Source organism: Eurosta solidaginis, chromosome 1, assembly GCF_040869045.1.
Source record: "Eurosta solidaginis isolate ZX-2024a chromosome 1, ASM4086904v1, whole genome shotgun sequence".
Taxonomy (NCBI): Eukaryota; Metazoa; Arthropoda; class Insecta; order Diptera; family Tephritidae; genus Eurosta; species Eurosta solidaginis.
Genome location: NC_090319.1, coordinates 167715848 through 167735163, shown reverse-complemented (window position 1 = coordinate 167735163; position 19316 = coordinate 167715848). Strand labels below are relative to the sequence as shown.

The 19316-nt window shown below is 40.6% G+C and overlaps 1 long non-coding RNA gene across 1 annotated transcript; it reads right to left on the bottom strand.

The window, feature by feature from the left end:
• Positions 1-1960: 1960 nt before the first annotated feature.
• On the bottom strand, positions 1961-3353 carry LOC137239569 (uncharacterized). Its single transcript, XR_010949419.1, has 3 exons — positions 3140-3353; positions 2845-3076; positions 1961-2774 (listed from the first exon to the last, which is right to left on the bottom strand). It is a non-coding gene; the product is annotated as an uncharacterized lncRNA (long non-coding RNA).
• Positions 3354-19316: the final 15963 nt, after the last annotated feature.

Here is a 19316-nt window from a genome sequence, read left to right as displayed (position 1 = left end):
TTAGAAAGGGGGACATGTGTGAGCCTAATATATATGTATGTCTTGGAGTAGCGTGCTGTGTTTGACTGTGTCGAAAGCTTTTGACAAGTAAAGTGCCGCGAGCACCGCCCTGTGATGGTGATATAGTCTATGCCCCATATTAACCGATGGTTCAGATAAGAAGCTTTACGTCATTTCCGCCCCATTTTAAAAGCTACAAGTTTAAAATTTCATCAAATACTTACGTATACGTCATATGTTCTTCAGATAAGTGATTCATAGCTATGTCATGCAGACCACAAGAAACGTGAAACTTTGTATTCTCACACAAATTACCTACTTTTAATTTAATTTTTATCTAAAAATTCGCTTCTTTAGTTCAGCTACGTTCATGAAAGGTATGTGCCGTCCTTCCTTGTTTTAATTGATGTTGAAAACAACAAAGTTAATAGTGCCCTAAAGTCAAAACTACCACTCATTACCATATTGTTATTTTAATAAGTTTTTTTTGTCTATTACAACATCACCGTAACAATAGTTATAATTCAATACGTGTATCCCCTACCAGTACGTTGAAGCGATAAAGATATGACGAAAGCAATAAATATCCCTTGTAGGGAGTCTCGAAGGAATGTTCATCCGGGAATGGAATATAAGCTAATCGCTAAGGACACAATGATTCCGTTGCCTGGAGTTTTAGAGAACAAGAGACCCAACATGAGACTTCCTTACTACACTAAAAACCTTTGAATGCCATAAATAATATACATTACTGGCTTAATATATGATTAAAAATCAGAATTCAAATGTATTTATTATATATAATAATCTCGTGTCATGGTTTTACTGGAACAACTCCTTCAGAAATTACTGAACCGAATTTTGTATGTATATATGGTAGGTATGCGTGGCCACCGTGGTGTGATGGTAGCGTGCTCCGCCTATCACACCGTATGCCCTGGGTTCAACTCCCGGCAAAGCAACATCAAAATTTTAGAAATAAGATTTTTCAATTAGTAGAAAATTTTTCTAAGCGGGGTCGCCCCTCGGCAGTGTCTGGCAAGCGCTCCGATTGTATTTCTGCCATGAAAAGCTCTCAGTGAAAAATCATCTGCCTTGCAGATGCCGTTCGGAGTCGGCATAAAACATGTAGGTCCCGTCCGGCCAATTTGTAGGGAAAAATCAAGAGCAGCACGACGCAAATTGGAAGAGAAGCTCGGCCTTAGATCTCTTCGGAGGTTATCGCGCCTTACATTTATTTTTTTTTTATTTTTTTTATGCGAGAACGTAGCTAAATATATTTCATACTGCCACAACCAGAGGCTTGCGATATCTACCTAAATATGGATCTCGAAGACCATACAGCGAGGCTTTATATACCCTTGCTCTGCTCTGGAGATAGAAAGCTATATATAAACCAGATGTTCCACCAAGAATTTTTGTTTTGTTTTAACGATATGGGTTTCAAACGAAAGATATGAACAAATGATGGTGTTTATTTCAATATCTTATTCTGCTCTGGAGGTATTGGCCTCAACTGGGGTCGAGATTAAAGGTAGACGTAGATGGTAAGGGCAACAGTAGGAACTTAGGCAAACCTAGAAAGGAAAAGGGTAACAAGACATTAGTGTGATGGAGGGAGACAGAAAATATTAACGTCAGGGTAACGTCCCTATTACGGATTCAAAAGCAGGCCTGGCGAATTTCCGATGCGGTCGCCATCTAGAAACAAAAGCTGTAATATTGAACAAACACATCTACCCTATCCACCATTGTCTTTAACTTCATTCGAAAATACCATTCCTAATGTAGTCATTTTTAGCTGATGGATCTTTGTATTAAGGCCCAAAAACGACCTATCGCAAAATAGAATGGTTTCCCAATGGCCCCGGTAACATTGATACAGCGCTGAATGCTATAACAGAAATAAAATTAAACTTGTATACTTTATTAAATTAACTGTTTTGTATGCTGTCTTAAAACAGGTACTGTGTTACACGATTAACAAAAATTAAAATTAATTCATATGATTCATTTAAATTTGCTGACTTCATGTATATACATTTATTTATTAGTATATCGACTGCTGAGTGGAATACATCGGCTGCCAGTTCGAAAGCGCCCTATTTCAGAAGCATGGCATCTTCCAAACAAATTCTGAAACAGGTCGTTTTAGAACTAGCAGTCGAGGTATTCCACTCAGTAGTCTATATATAGTCTTGTTTTTTGTAACAAAATTAAATTATCAGATTCAAAATATATTTGTCTAAGTACCACAAAATTAAATTCCTCAATTCAATCATACATAACATACGTACAAGTTGTATACTAATACATTTAAGCAAATGAATTTGATTCAATGTATTTCAGCATTTTTCAGGTGCTTCACAACACGTTAGGCTCACGCTCTCCCAAGTTTATACAACAGATGCACTGAGTACACAAAAGCGTGAGATCCTTGGCTTAATGAGCATTTAATTTCTCCGAAATCATACTTTTTATATCTTCGTAAAATTGTTTTTTCAACTCCAACATTTTTTCATAATAATTCTTGTTTGTACTCTTTCTTTTTCGGGGATTGCTTGTTCCAATATTCAAAGGTACTTGGTTGCAGGCTACATAGCACAATGACTCTGGGCTGAAAAATGAGTTTCCACTGGATGATGGTACATCTCCTAAAGGATCGCGATTGCAATTCGACAAACCCCTTGACATGGAAGCCATATTGCACAGAGACTCTGTGTTCGATGATGAGTTTTGACTGAACAACAGGGTATCAGGAAGTAAACATGATTCTATCAATAAATATAAACAAATATTGTATTTAAGAGAAACTAATAGGTGACCAATTAGTGAAATATTTACCAACAGCAGCCAACGAACACCTCTCAGATAATGGCCTTTGCATTCTTGAGCCTAAATTGAGGGTGTGAGAATTTGAGATTATTGGCTCACGCCAAAAATCTCATCCATTTCTTCCATAAATGGAGCTTGGCAATGTTGAACCGGTCTGGCTGTTGTTGTCTTTGGCGCTTTTATAAGCGATCAAAAGCGTGCGCATCTTCGCCTCCAACGCCTTTATTGTTACAGTGGTATCCTACAAAATCAATATAAAACATAATCAACCTTTTGAATACAAAATTTAGTAAAATAAACATACCAAAAAGCCTCGTGCAAACATATCTTCCACCACGTTCACGCAAGTATACTTATTTTTCCTGCTATGCTTAAACTAGTCCTTTCGGGCACTATAGCACTGCAACAAAAGAAGCGTCTCCTCCCTCGTCCAACGTTTCCATGATTCTTTTCTGAAAAAATTTAGTAAATATGAATTATTTAAAATTTTTTATAATATTTACACAAAAATACTTACATTTCTCATGATGACATTTTGTTTTTTAATTAGGGATGTTAAAACAGACTAAAAAAGTCGATAAAAACTACTTATTGTAACTTGGAAGTACTGATTTTATATTCTACTATTTCATAAGCGACAAAAAAAACTTGTCTCTAAGCAGTCTTAAGCGTAAACGGATATAAGCGTGTAAAAAAACACGGCTATATTTAGATTACTATTACTACTAGTATAATTATTATTCACTCCTTTGCTTAAAAAATTTGAATTATTTATAAAATTATAGTTAATTTTATTTTCATTTCTTATTAAACTCTCTTTATCAAGAAAATTGAAAGCATCCCTTAAACTAGTAAATTTATTATTAACTATAATAGATGCCAAACTTAAATATATCTTTTTTAAAAAATGTTTTTAAAATAATTTTTTCTACATTAACTGTACTAAATTCAATAAGTTTAGCCTCATCAAATTCATATTTTTCATTTATTTTACATAAAATTTCGCAAAGTTTATTAAAATAGTTAGCTATCCCGTAATTTTTTAAAGAAAGCGCTTGTAGGTATAAATTATAATAAGATTCTTTTACACCGAAATTATTTATTAAAATTTTTTTAGTAGCATCCCAAGATGGGGTTGGCCCTAATGTCCTTATCGTATTCAAGGCTGATTATTGAACTCTATTTAAAATTACCCTATGGTGAATATAATCCTGAAATTGTTGCTCACTTTTTGTCAAATGTTAAACAGATTCGACTTCTCGAATAAAAGATGTTAGTGCATAAGAAACATCACCTCTAAATTCTTTTATATGTTGGGCATCTTTCACAATGTCCTTAAATGTTAGTAGAATTGCCATTTTTTAAATCGGATTTATTTGAAATTTTATCACATTTCAATAAATATTCCTCAATTTATAATATTACCCTTATATTTAAATTTTTTGTTGTTGCCTGATGTTTTTTGTAGCTTGTTTTTGTTCTTAATTGTTGTATCTTGTTGTTGTTATTAATTACTGTGCTTTGTTTTTGATGCTAATTGTAGTAGCTCGTTGTTGTTGCACCTAGTTGTTAGATACATAGATAGATGTTGTGAGGTTAAGCACTGCGACCTATTGGTCTATTGTGCCCTCATTCTCTTTACAACACTTCATCCAAGCCGAGTTCTCTGAGAAAATCCAGAATGGTTCTCGGCTTCAAAGAGTGTATGTGACTATTTTCTAATTTGGATGACCCTAGGATCCTAAGCCTTCGTCTCGCGACTGCATCACATTCCTTCAGGATGTGTTCTGCAAACTCATCTTCGGCATCACAGAATCGACAGAGGCTACTAGCCGATATGCCCAATTTATGCATATGGCTCTTTAGCCTACAGTGACCTGTGAGTATACCTGTTAAAATCCTAAGGCTACTTTTTGGGAGATTAATCATAGCCTTATATCGCTTTGAGTTGTACCCTCCTATTAGTGCCTTTGCTTGCCGAAGTCCTGGACTTTCACGCCAGTGTTGTTCTCTGAGGCACGCCTCCTTTTGTCTAAATTCTTCCCTTATTGTATATGACCCTATTGGGACCATAGGCTCGTGACCTATTGGCTTTCTGGCCACTGCCAACCTGGCAAGCTCGTCCGCTCACTCGTTACCATCTACTTCTCTGTGTCCAGTACCCATGCTAAGCGGATGGTGTTATTAACTCCTAGACTGTTTAACCTCTCTACGCACTCAAGGACTGTTGATGATTTAATCTCAATTGAAGATAATGCCTTGAGTCCAGTTTGACTGTCGCGAGTAGCGATTTGATTTTCTCGTTGGTATATCTCCGCTGTAAAATTATTTCTGCACACCGGCTTATGGCGACAACTTCGGCTTGGAAGATGCTCGTATATTTTCCGAGGGGTAGGGATATTTTGGTTCGGGCCGAAGATCCCCGCTCCTATGCCCTCCGGTGTCTTCGAGCCATCGGTGTACCATATTATAGTATGTTCCTGGCGAAGGCTTCAATCCTGGAGTTGTCCCACGTACATTTGTTCCCCAGCTCTATTTTGAAGCGCTTCACAAACTTAATTATCTTCCTCGTATCATCTCTGGGAAGTGACTGTATCACTTTGCCTCTTCCACATCCCTCTTTAGCTATGTTTACTAAAGCTCTCCTGGCTGCCTGCTCAATTATTATATGTAGAGGCGTTAACTCAAGCAGCACCTCTATTGCTGCCGTCGGGCATGTTCATGGCTCCCGTAATGCAGACACACGCTAAGCGTTGAAGCTTCGTGAGTGATTTTTGTACGGTCACCATGGTTGTCCTTGATGCCCACGCAACTGCTCCGTACACTATGATAGGTCTCACTATCATAGGAGCTTTGGGCTGCATCCCCAGGATCTTCCTGCAATACGTCTGCACACTATTATTGTTCTTGTAGCCTTTGATATGGTATTGTCGACGTTTTTCTTCCATAACAGCTTAGAATCAAGCGTGACTCCTAAGTATTTCACCTCAGTCGTGTACTCCATCTATACTCCATCCATTGTGATTTGCCTAATCCCTTCCAGTTTTCTTTTCCTGGTGAAGGGCACAATGGATGTCTTGTTAGGGCTGACCCTCATTACACCATTCTTTCGTTAACCTCAATGCCCTTTGCATTATGTCGCAAAGGGTGCTCTCAAATTTGCCCCTTACAATGATAACAATATCATCCTCGTACCCCTGACATCGGATTCCGTTTCCTGAGAGCCTCTGTAGAAGTTCATCTACTACCAGGCTCCACAGTAGGGGTGACAGGACGCCCCCTTGTGGACATCCTTTCGTTGTTTTGATCTCTACTGTACCGTCCCCACTTGAGGTTTCGGCAATCTTCGTACGCAATAAGGCGTTTATCCACACACGGATTGGACGTTGTACCTCTATTCTCTCGAGTGCCCGATTCACACTTTCGTGTGTCGTGTTGTCGAAAGCTCCCTCTATGTCCAAAAATGCGCATAGCTTTATCTCCCCGCACTCGAACGCACTTTGGATTTCTGTGGACAGTTGATACAATGCAGTTTCTGTCGACCTGCCTGTCCTATATGCATGCTGATATCTATGTAGTGGCATTCTATCGAGAGCCTTTGATCTAATCTCGTCGTCTGCAATTTTCTCCATTGCTTTCAGAGCAAAGGATGTCAGGCTTATAGGCCTAAAGGACTTTGGACTAGAGTAGTTCTTTTTTGCCTCCTTAGGTATAAAGACCACTTTTGCTCTTCTCCACACTATTGGGATGTATGCCAGTGCGAGGCTATCTCTCATAATCCTGGCCAGGTGTGGGAGCAACTCCTCTCTCTGCTGAAGAAAGGCTGGATATATGCCATCCATTCCCGGAGATTTGTAGCTCTGGACGAGGTTCCAATCTGTGGGTGTCGGTCTTACCTCTCGAACCACCTCCGGCGATGTTTCCGAGGATGCGTCCGGGAAATGTGCTGCAAGCAGGGCATGTGCTCTTTCCTCCTCTGTCCTTGTATAGGTTCCATCGGGGAGTTTCATCGATAATCGCGTCACCTTTGGTCCTTGGCTAGGGCTTTGTGAAGCCTTGCTGCCTCTCGAACTTCTGTTATACCCTCGCAAAATTTCCTGAAACTCTCTCTTTTAGCTTTCCTAATCTCTTTGTTATATATTGTTACAGTTGCTGTGTACTGCTCCCAGTTTCCCGTCCGTCTCGCTTGGTTAAACTCTTCAGCACGGTTTTCCTCATTTCGGAGAGCTTCCTCGACCACCAGGGGGTTTTATTCCCTGGGCCCTTTGATTCACGACAGCTAGAGTTGTACGCTTCAATAATCACACTGTTGAAGTTATTAATCCTGGTCTCTAATTCCATATAACTTGTTCCTCTGTTCCTACTCTCTAAAGTAGCAAGATTTTCCTGTATTGTATTTCTGAACATATCCCAGTTTGTGTTCCTGGGATTTCGCTTTGGTGGTTCTTCTAGAGGTATAGCCCCGATGACAGAGGAAACCCCCCATTCAGAGACTAGCTCATCAGCCAGATCGTTACCCAGGGTTATATCCAGGACTTCCTCTCTAGATCTAGTGATGAAGGTTGGTGAATTCCCAACGTTGTACATACTTAGGTCATTACTAATAATAAATTCAAGAATGGACTCACCCCTTGAATTGGTGTCTGAGCTGTTCCATACCTCGTGGTGCGCATTGGCGCCGCATCCCATGATTAACGGTAATTTTGCCCGTGTACAATATTCCGCCAGTTTCTTCACACCCTCTGGAGGGACCTCGTGGCTATTTCCTGCAATATAGGCCGCTGCGAAGACGATGTTCCTTGACTCTTCTTGTATTTCCATCATCGTCTGAACTGCTACGAGGTCTTGACTCATAAACGCTGTAATGCATAAGTAGTTAATGGAATTGTTAAGCACTACACACGCTCTTGGTCTTTCCCAAATTACCTTATTATTTCTCCCTTTTAGGCCCATCACCTGACCCTTATACACCCATGGTTCTTGGATGAGTACTATGCCCAGATCTTCCGAGGCGAACCTGCGTACTATTACTGCCGAAGCAGCTTTAGCATGGTGCAGGTTGATCTGGGCAACCTTTGTGTGTGGGTCGGTCAGAGCTGAAATCTTAACGGCTCGCCCTCACCGGACAGCCGCAGGGTTTCCTCTCCTTTTTCCTCCAACCGTAGGTTCTCTAAATTTTGCCCTTCTTCTGGAAGTGTTAAGGGAGCTTGCGTAGGCTGCTGACCGGTGATTAATCCGGGTGTTGCGCCTGTGGCTGAGTATACGCTGGCTGGGCACTGGGTGGATGTTGTTGCTGCCTTTGCGATTTGCTCCCCAGTGCTCTGCGATTGTGAGTGGGTTTGTTCCACACTAGCTGGGGCGTTTTTTTTCCAGGGTCTCACCGGGACAAAGCTAAACCGGTAGTTCACCTTGAAACCAGCTTCCTTTATTTTGATAAACGATGCCTCGTCGATAGCTACGTTTACCCGTAAGCCTCCCTCCTCCGCACTGCTGCTGATTATACGCCACAACGCGACATTTAAGAATGTGTTCTGTGCCTTCAGCAGTTCAAGCGCGAATTCCTGGTCATTGCTCCTGGGGAGATTCATAGTGACGGTATGCGTCGCCGGTATATCATCCCCTTTCCTCGTAATAAGGGCAGGCCCTCCCAACCCTGTAGAGTTGGTGTGATATTGGTCAGTCATTCGGCTGTTTGCTCATCCTTGCAGTCTACAAGGAGTAATCCTGGTCTAAAATATACACCGCAGAAGGCTAGAGATTTCTTTCCCCAACCCTTCGATACCTCAATCATTATGGTATCCTGCAGCCGCTCTTCCTGGCTCAGGACCTCCGCCGGATATTGCCTTGGAAACACCGCCATTCGTATGCCCTTTAAGGCATCCGAGTAGCCTTGCATTCTTGGCCTCACTTGCGAGGTTGATGCACCAGCTGCTGACGGCGGGGCATTCGCCCTCCTCGAGGTAGACGGTGTGGGGTGGGCCCTCTGTCTCCTGGACTGTAGTGCGTCCTTCCGTCTTGCCTGATCTCCTCTCAGGTTGTCAGGGGGATGCTCTGTTTGCTGTTACGGCTTTGTTGGTGCCCGCTGTTATGTGACCCGCGGTGATGCGATGCATGATCGCCCCTCGCCGTTTCTCGCTCGCCACGCCTTGATTTCCAGGCGGGTGGGTTTTTCTTGCTCGGCCTCATGTGCTGCATAGCTTTCTCGCGTGCACTGTCCGGAGTCCTTCCCTGTTCAGGTACCGAAATTACCACTTCTTACCTGCTCCACTTAGCCCGATTCTTCTAGGGTCGTGAAAGCCACCTGGCTCTCCCAGTTCGGGCCAGCTTGCACCATGATGCTGCTCTGTGCCAGAGTCCTCGAACGACGATGATCTTGCTCTGACATTTGCGTTCTTATTCGGCGATCGTCTTTCATGTCCCGAGTATAACCTCTTCCTTCCTCTGTCTCGCTCGGCCTTGCCGTCCCTTGGATTGGATCGTCTTCGTCCTCCTGGGTACTCGCGGTCATATTCTTCGTCCAGATGTCTTTTGGCCGCTGATTCTCTGATGCTGTGTCGATGCCTCTCTCTTGAGGGTGAGCGTTTGCGACTCTCCCGCCGCTCTTCCATATCCCCTCGGGGTCTCCTTTGCCGGTTTACGCAATGGCTGTAGGTGAGTGCGCTTTTTTCTTGGATGAAATTTTTTTTAAATTTAATTTATTTATTATTACGGCTGTTTAGGCCTAAAACTTAAACTACTAAGTACAATTCATTATTATATCATTTATTTGTATTGAATATGCTGTTGGAATGCCATGTGATTCCGATCAGCATATTTACTGGCGTAACAAACGGACGAGTCTGGGAGCCAGTCATTTAAGGAAGGTTGGAAAGGACGCGTTTCCAATCATCCAGGGCTCCCAGCTTAAGGCAACAAAATTTGGAACTTATATTTTTCAATTATATTTGTATTTTAAGCTGTCGGAATGTATTGGTCTCCGATCAACACAGCTAAACATGTCTTTGGATGTTGGAAATTGAAGTGTACCCAATCACCCCTCAACTTTGTTTAGTAAAGACGCATGAAGATTCCGATCAGCACATCTCAAAATATATTGGGAGGTTGAAAAGGACGTGTTTCCAATCCCCCCTGCTCCAACTTTTGTTTGAACTTATTTTGGTTACACATCATATAATTTTATTGTTATATTAATGCTGTCGGAATGCGAGTGATCCCGATTAGCAACAGTAAATATAGGCTGAAAATACCGAATTCCAGCGAAATTTGTTGTTGGAACTGTCTGGAGTTACAGGTGGCGACTGATTTTCTTTTCCATAGGGCCGGGTGCATTGTATTTTGCAGCTACCAGTATTACCATTCCCTTTTCGCGCTCCAGTATCGGTATGTCATGTAAAAAATAAAAGAAAAAAAACTTTATCTTATTGGAAGGGTTTTACAATGCTCCAATAAACTTTTTTAAAGGTATTGAAGTTATTACTACTTTTTATGTGATTAGGAAGTTCATTGAAATATTTCAGGCCCTTATAAAAAATATTTTGCTTGTCCACTTCTGTTTTGAAAGGAGTTAATCTAAAATTATTGTTTTCTCTGATTACGTATGAATGTGCATCATTGACATATCTAAGCTTTTCGCTGAGGTATGTTGGTAATTTACCGTGCTTAATATTAAATACAAACCAGTTTAGTGCTTCTATCATGTTATTAATGGGAGTATCATACCTCATGTTTAATATAAATCTCATAGCTTTATTTTTCATAACTTCTAGCTTATCTACCTGAGTTACATTGGCCATAAAGAATATTGTGGGACAATATATGAAATGCGGCTCTATGATGGATTTATACACTTTCAGTTTGTATTTTCTACTGATAAATTTGCATGACCTTTTCCAAAAACCAATTTTCTTGCCTATTTTGGCAACTATATAATCAATATGATCATTAAATTTTAATTTATTATAAATCTGAACCCCTAAGTACTTGAAAGTTTTAACTTCGTTAATGTTTGAGTTCATTATTTTTAGCTCGATATTACAAGATTCCTTATTCATCGCTCTAGATATGACCATAAAATGGGGTTTATTAACATTAAGTTTAAGCTTATTGTTACAAAGCCACCTGTATAGGGTGTTCAAGTCTTCCTGCATTTTGCTCCTAGCTAACATGATATCAAGTTCACTTACTTCGAGCAGTGCGTCATCCGCAAACAGCCTTATTTTACTATGTTTTAGCGCCGAAGATATATCATTTATATATATGTTAAATAGGACCGGTGCCAAAACCGATGAGTGCCCCTTTTCCCGGCTCCTGTCGATTTTCCTAGCCTCTGCTCGGCTTAGGCCACTGATTAACCCACCATGGTGTGGTTTGGCGCTGCTCTCTAGTTTCGTGGTGCTATGCCCACTGTGTTGTTCAATTTTGCTGGCAATAGCATTCACGGTGTGGTTGACCCACCGTGGTGTTGTTTGTCCTCGCTGACCGTCTTGGTGGTGCTCTGCCCACTCTGTCGCTGGAGTCTGGCTGCCGTGTCCTTCTTTACCTTTTTAACCGTCTCGCTCCCGGACGTTTGGTCATCGTCGTCTCTGGCATGCTCCTCGAAAAGTGCAAGTTGTTCCACCGTCAGGTTTAGATGACTCAGGGAGTAAGTTCTCTCGCCCTGTTTCTCTCTTCGGCGCTTGTTGTTACCGCAGCTTTTAGCATTTAACCTCATTTCTTTCCCTTCAATTTTTTTTTGTTGTTGGTTTTTGTTGTTCGTGTTTGTATTCATCATCTTGTTCGTACGATCACATGCTTGACTTGGCAAGCGTAGTGATCTATTTTAATATATAGGGGAAGTCGGTCCGTCCACCGCGGCAGACCCCCTTGACGCGGTAAGGCCATAGTTACTCCCCAAGGGGGCCCGGTGTCAGGGAGGCGCCGATATAATACAGCCAGTGTTGTAAACCTCCTGGCTGCGAACCAGTCCAATGGGCACGGTGTCGTATAACACCCTGGATTAGGAGGTGACAGTTCCTGGTTACCGCTCGCATGCGCGACGAATCAGCCGGATGTTAGTAGCCAGGCTGCCCCTATCCGGCCGGCTGGCAACAACTTAAGATCGGCGTAAGCCCCTGCACCACTACAAAGCGCCTGTCTTCGCAGGGGTACCTTGTTAGTTACCTTGTTGTTGTTAATTATTGTTGTAGCTTTTTTTTTGTTGCCAATTTATTTCCTTAAATTTCTCTCTTGTCTAATTGTTTTGTTGCAGCTTTATTATATTTTATTTGATTGAAGAGATCGTTCTATTTCGTCCTTAATTTTTATTGCTGGTTATTTTTTGTTGTACTCCTTCCGATGTAAAGGTTTAAAAACCAATCCTTTTAGTTTTGGATTTTAACATTGATATTCACTTTTTATATTCTTGAAAATATAAAAATTCGCGTTTATTTTGTTATATTTAAACTTCGGTTTAAAATTCGCATCGGTTCGAATAGACTGCGCCAAATATGTTTTTAAATAATTTACATATTCATATGTAAAACTAGCCGATATTCAATTTATTTTTAACAAAGATATATTTCTTTTTTATTTAGAAAAGTGTTGATACGTATGTTACAAGAATATTTCTTAGAATGAAAATTTCTGATGTATTGAATTGATATATGAAATAAGTTTTTCTTTTGATACAAGAAATATCTTTTTGGTACAAAGTTGTTTAACAATTTATAGTAGAAATCAACAATAATTGAAAATTAACATAATAATATAACTCGCGCACGCTACGAACAATCAATACAAATGGCGCACGTCATTGTTTTGCATTAACGTTTGCGGCCAACGTCAAGCACCTGACGCGCACACATAAAAATTGCTGGACAGCAAATTTTGGTGTGTTCCGCGTTGTTATAGTCACTCAAATATATTTTGCCGCGCGGGGTAATGTAGCGAAGTAATTCAAACCTAGCGACAGCAGCTGCTTTTTTTGCTTATTTGATCAAATTTGACGCACTGTGTCAGGTAGTGCATATGTAAAGAATATTTTGCAGTGAAGCGCAGTGCTGCGCAGTGCAGCTAAGGTGGCCTTTGCTTTAATATTGTAAAGATAGCAAATTGTAAACGTACTGTAAACATATGGTAGCTCTAACAAAAGCTAAATATTGTATTACATTCATAGATAATAAGTATCGATAACCACAGCCAACTTGACAAGTGATGAGGATGAGCAATAAAAGAAAAGAGGAAGAGTCACTTCCGGTTGAACGTTTAACAGAGTGACACGTCTTTCATTTAAGAAAGGAATAATATCCCTCATAGTCCACGTTGAATACTGTTACGGTCTGCCGCTACGGTCTACGGCTAACATCCACCTGGGAGCGTGTTCACGCGAACACACCTAGCGATGTGGCGAAAGTTGCGATAAAAAAATATCGAAAACAAGGAAAAAACACACCGGCCATCACTAGAGGAAGAAGAAAAGAAGGCAATTAAGTTTCCGGCAAGAACAGGTGTGGAGGTACGTACAATTTTTTTACAAAAAAAAAAAAAAAATCGGAAAACATCCTCGCCGGCGGTGCACTTACCCGAGGATCTGTAAAAAAAAGCGAGGAAAGAGTCAATAGCGCAAAGCACCGAAACAGTTCTTTGCGACAAATCTCGCTTTGCACGGCTATTTTTTGTGGTGATCATAAACGCGTACAGGTTATGTTGAGTGGACACAAGATCCAATGGAAGCAGGCCGGCGTTTGCAGCATACTTAGCGAGATAAACCTTTTCCTCTACATTTACTAAGGACACTACCACCGGCGTAAAGGCCAGCACGAAGCTTTATCGCCACCCGGGTCATTTGGTTACCTCGGACCAAAGCGCCAACCACCACCAACGGCGCCTACTATTACCACGGGCATCACCATCGGTAGTACCTCCCCCAAATCCTTCATAAGCGCCAACCACGAGCGCAACAACCACCAGACGTACCGCCACACCAGTTGCAACGCACGTAGCGGGGCCACGTATAATAGGCCTGCGGCCATTAATGTTAACACCAACAACAGGCGGTACCACCGACCGCAATACTAGCCGCATCTTTATCGGCTGCTTTCATACCGGCGATAATACCACTAACGCATCTTTATTAGATGCGTCCATACCGGCGATAATACTACTAGCGCATCTTTATTAACTGCGTCCATACCGGCGATAATACTACTAGCGCATCTTTATTAACTGCGTCCATACCGACAATAATACTACTAGCGCACCCTTATTAGCTGCGTCCATACCGGCTATAACCATACTAGCGCAACCCTTATCCGCTACGACCATATGGGCTACAATAAACCAGCTACAATGACAACCACAGGGCAGCGAATATAGGCCTGCGGCGATTCCAATTGCGACAACGAACATCAGCGGTTAAAGCGGTGAGTTCGTTCCAATACTGAACTAAAATTATGTATTTGTAGCCTTAACCTTGTCTTTTAAAATTATATTTTTGACTCCGCAACATTATATAATGTCAATATACCAACATACTCAAGTTTAAGGCTATCACCCTAGTGTAGAATTAAAGCGAATGTGAATACGAATGCAATATGCACAATGACCAAAGGAAATGAAAAGTTTAGAAAAAAAAAGCAATTCTTGTTGTACGTTCAAAATTGTTGCATACAAAAAAAAAATTACCCAACAAAAAAACAAAGCATATTTTAATGTTCATAGGTGTGCCATTTATACTGCCTGTGAAACAAGAAAAAAAGGTGTTTCAGGTACTAAAATTTGCTTTGCGTTACGGTAGAATTTTACCATTACATTTTTTTTTAATTGATGCAATCGTTGCGAATATGATTTTGGAATGAGCAAAAGTGTTGATATTGTTTCGGTAAGGAATAAAGTTTTATTGGTAATTCAAGTTCAGTTGCATTATCAGCTAAAATGCATTAATCTATATTAAGAGACGCAAATAACAAGTAATGCGGATTAGCTTGCATTATCAAAACAAAAACTTCTTTTGTATACATTTTTTGTTGACTGAGTTGAACTAAGCCCGAAACAATACCAACCCTGACTGTTACATGTAAAACAGTTTACGTTTCACTTGAACAAGTAAAACGATCTCATTAATTGTACTATAAGTTTAAAAGGTTCATTCTTTACCAGAACCTGTAAAACAATTTCGTTGAGTTCACAATAAATTTAAAAGCTCACGTTCTACCTGAACAGGTGTATGACTCCCGTAATTTTTCCATGAATTTAAAAGCATACGTTTTACTTGAACTTGTGAAACAATATTTTTTGAGGGGTAGGATTTACCCCAAGTTTAGTCCTAGTTGCGTTTATAATAAATGTCCTTATACTATGTGTAATACCAAATTGATGTTCTGTTAAACTCAAAGTAAATCTAATACAACAACCTACTAATTTTGTAAGGGGGCCCCAATTATCAGAAGTTGTATCCAAACTGTATAGCCCTAAAATAGATTTGTGAAAAAAAAAGAGAAAGGGGCATTTAACCAAATTTCTACAAAAAAAGGATTTTTTTTATTACACATATAGTATAGTAGATTATAAAACAAACCAATTATTATTACTTTCAATGGACCGTCGCAAAACGCGGCTCACAATAAATTTTTCTAAAAACTTACAAACAGGAATAGAGTTCCTCTTTAATTAGGCTCGCATTTTCGATTGCTATATTTTTTTTATAAAATTATTTATAAGCTTAAACATATTCAAAAACCTTGCAGTAAGAACAGAAAAAGAAAGCTATGTTGGTAATAATGAATATTGAATAAATTTGTTAACAATATGGGAATGCTGGCATCATTATTGATTTAGAAGGCACGTAGGGTGAACAGGAAAGGGGCCACCGAAAAATAGGTGCGTCGGTGGCCATGGATTTTGAGGGTGGGCATAGCACCGGGCGTCGCAACATCCTCCGCGGCGCCCCTCTATATATTCGGCCCTTTTTGTTTATTTCCCTTTTGGTTCTTTTATTTTAATTTCAGCATTTTTTTCTCTTTGATTTTATCGTTTGGTAACCAGTCATGTCCGGTTCGGTAATTTTTCTTGCGTCAGTTTTTGAATTTAGATTTTTGAATTTTTTGAATGTTATCGGTCTGTCCGTGGCATCCCGGATGTCGTTTCAGTTTGAATTTATAACCGTTTTGAGTCGGTCTCTGCGCTTCTGCCAGGTTTTTTTTGAATTTGACAGCTGTTCGTTTTGATAGGCATGATAGGAATTTTTTTTCTGTTTATGGCGCAGGAACAGTAAGGTTGGCAAGGACCCGCCCCAGCCGACAATGACTAGCCACTGTGCACCAACACATCATGCCGACCGCCTTCCTTACTGCTTCCATCGTAAATGCGTTACCATAACAATACTCATAAATTTGGAGGTTGTGTGGGGTTCAACCACATACCCATTATTGTACAACTAAAATGGCCGACCCAAAACAAAAATTGACGAATGCATTAAAAGAAGCCGGGTGGAGTATCCCCCATCAGCTACGACGCAACAGTTGCGCAACTTATTGCAGAGCGCAGTGAGAGTTGGAGCAAATATAATAGCCTCTTCCCCTGGAAACGCTACAGATTCTAACGAAACTAGCGATGCCTTCGATATTGATGCCACTAATGCTGCCGATGCCACCAATATAGCAGATGCTAATACTGCCGTTGCCGATTCTAGTATAACTAACGCCAGTCTCACTGCCGATGCTGGGAATATAGTAGACGCTAATGTTGCCGGTGCCGCCAATATAGCAGATACTAATACTGTCATTTCCGATTCTAGTATTACAACGCCACTCTTACTGCCGATGCCGCCAATATCAATAATACCCCCAAAATGCCGCTACAGCAGCTACAGCCACTACTATCAACAGTGCTAGAGGCCAACGAGCCATACCAAGCATTAGGGACCTAGACGAAGAGGTCGTAGCATTAAAGAAGAGGCTTGAAATTTTGACACTAATCAAGAGAATCGAAGATCTTGAAGGTCGGGTCCCCATCAAGAATAAGCGCTGTCTAGACTTTGGAGATATCGAGCACGCTCTCCCTAAATTCAACGGAGATGACGTGTCATACTCAGTACTTAATTTCTTACGTTACTTCGAGGAAATTATGGATTCCTCAGGAGCTTCAAGCTTCTGGCTCTCCGCCGTTCGCTAACAGGGACAGCACGAGTCTTTCTATCAATAACAACTGCACCAAATTACGACACCCTAAAGAAGGCGCTGACTGCCGAATTTGACAAAGCAATACCCGGCAGGACATTTATAGGATGTTAGCACAGCGCACGTGGAAGAGAAAAGACGAGTCAATTCAGTGCCATATACCACACATGCAATCTTTGGCAAAGCATGCCAATATTGCCGAAACTGAGCTAATAGATCTCATCATCGACGGTATGGGAAACTCGATTCTGAACATTCAGCTCTTGATGACGGCACGCACCCTTGACGAATTTACTGCGACCAACGTCACTGGAATTACTCCCAAGCAGCCCATCACAGCAAACTTAAAACAACAATCAACAATATACACTGGACAACGAACAACGAAACCGAAGGTAGATTCGACGCTATGTTTTAATTGCTCGCGACGTGGGCACATAAAGCCCAACTGCCCGTATCCATTACGCCCAGATGGGGCATGCTTCCGCTGTTGGCACATGAGCCATGACCATCGTTCTTGCCCGAATCCGGCTAAAGTTTTGAAACCACGTGATGACGTGGCTTTTGTTGCAGACGAAGCAGACCTAGAGGGCAATTAGCGCATTTAATTCTGTAAGTATAACATTTAAATTGGCTAAGGAAACAAGATGTGATAAAGTACTTTCTTTATTTGACACCGGCAGTCCGGTTAGCTTTATAAAGGCGTCACTTGTCCCAAAAGAGTTGATAGGAGAGCATTCCGATAGAGTAATATCCAATTACAAAGGCATTGGAGGAAATAATTTAATTATAAAAAAAGGTGAAATGTAAAATACGGTTTTTAAATAAATTAAACGAAATTGAATTAAATATTATACCAAATGAGAGTATGAACATACCAGTAATTTGGGACGTGACTTTCTGTATATTTTCAATATTAAATTAAAAACTAGCGTAAGGAAATATACCAAGGAAAAATTATTAGAAATAAGAGGTAGTTATGAACCTAGTAAATCTATGATAGCTCAATTCGCAATTAGTTCCGATGTACACCCTGCCGTTATACCGATACATCCTGTCGATGAACTCCACCAAAGTAAACCAAATTCCTATAAACCTCAGGAGCCAACTGACTTCACAGCTTTTGAAGTGTACGATATTTTCAGCATCGACATTTCCCACGATGCTAAAGACGTTGACATAGACACCAAGCTGCCCAAATGTCAGCGGGATGAGTTAATACGAATCATTGACGATATTTACCTTAACAATAACTTAATACCTGAGCCACTGAACTATGAAATGAAAATACATTTGACTAGTGATGTTCCCTTTCATTGCGCCCCCGTAGGCTCTCTTACGCCGAGCGAAGCCAGGTACAATCTATCGTAGACGAATTGCGCCACGATGGGATAATAAGACCCAGTGACTCGCCATACGCTTCGGCTATTGCACTAGTCAAAAAGAAGGACGGCAAAATACAATTGTGTGTGGACCATCGTGCATTAAATAAAGTAACCGTGAGGGATAACTACCCATTACCTCTGATAGACGACTGCATCGACTACTTGGAGAACAAGAAGTTCTTCTCGCTACTCGATCTGAAGAGCGGATTCCACCAGGTGAAGATGGCCCCTGAGTCAATCAAGCTCACCACATTCGTGACTCCAAATGGCCAATACGAGTATCTAAAAATGGCTTTTGGGCCTGAAAAACTCACCCGCAGTATTCCAACGTTTCATAAATAGCATTTTTCGAGATATAATCGACGATAAAAAGATCATCATCTACATGGACGACATTCTTCTTGCAACTGAAAACCACAAAGATTTATTGAAATCTGTACTTGAAACTCAATGTAGAGAAATGCAAATTCGGATACGATGAAATCGACTACTTAGGGTATACTGTGACTCGTACGGTAATACTACCAAATGGCTCCTATATAAGAAGCATACAGAATTTCCCGATACCTACTAATCCAAAACAACTGCAATCATGTATTGGCTTATTTTCATACTTCCGTCGCTTTGTGCCGTCCTTCTCTCAGATCGCCATTGCAAAACCTGCTTAGAAGAAATTCAAACTTTGACTTTGACGAAAAATGCATCGATGCCTTTCACGAGCTTAAGTCTAGGTTAGTAAAAAGCCCAGTCCTGGCCAGGGTCGTAGAGAGAAAATCCGGGCCTGGGACTAAACAATTTACGGGCCCCCTGTAAAAATTCCACCAATACATTTGATTAATTTGGATTACATCAAACAAAATTTTTGCCACATCAACTAAATGATTTTTGGACTAAGAGCCGAAAATAAAATTAGCACAGAATATTTACTATTTAAACTGTTTTA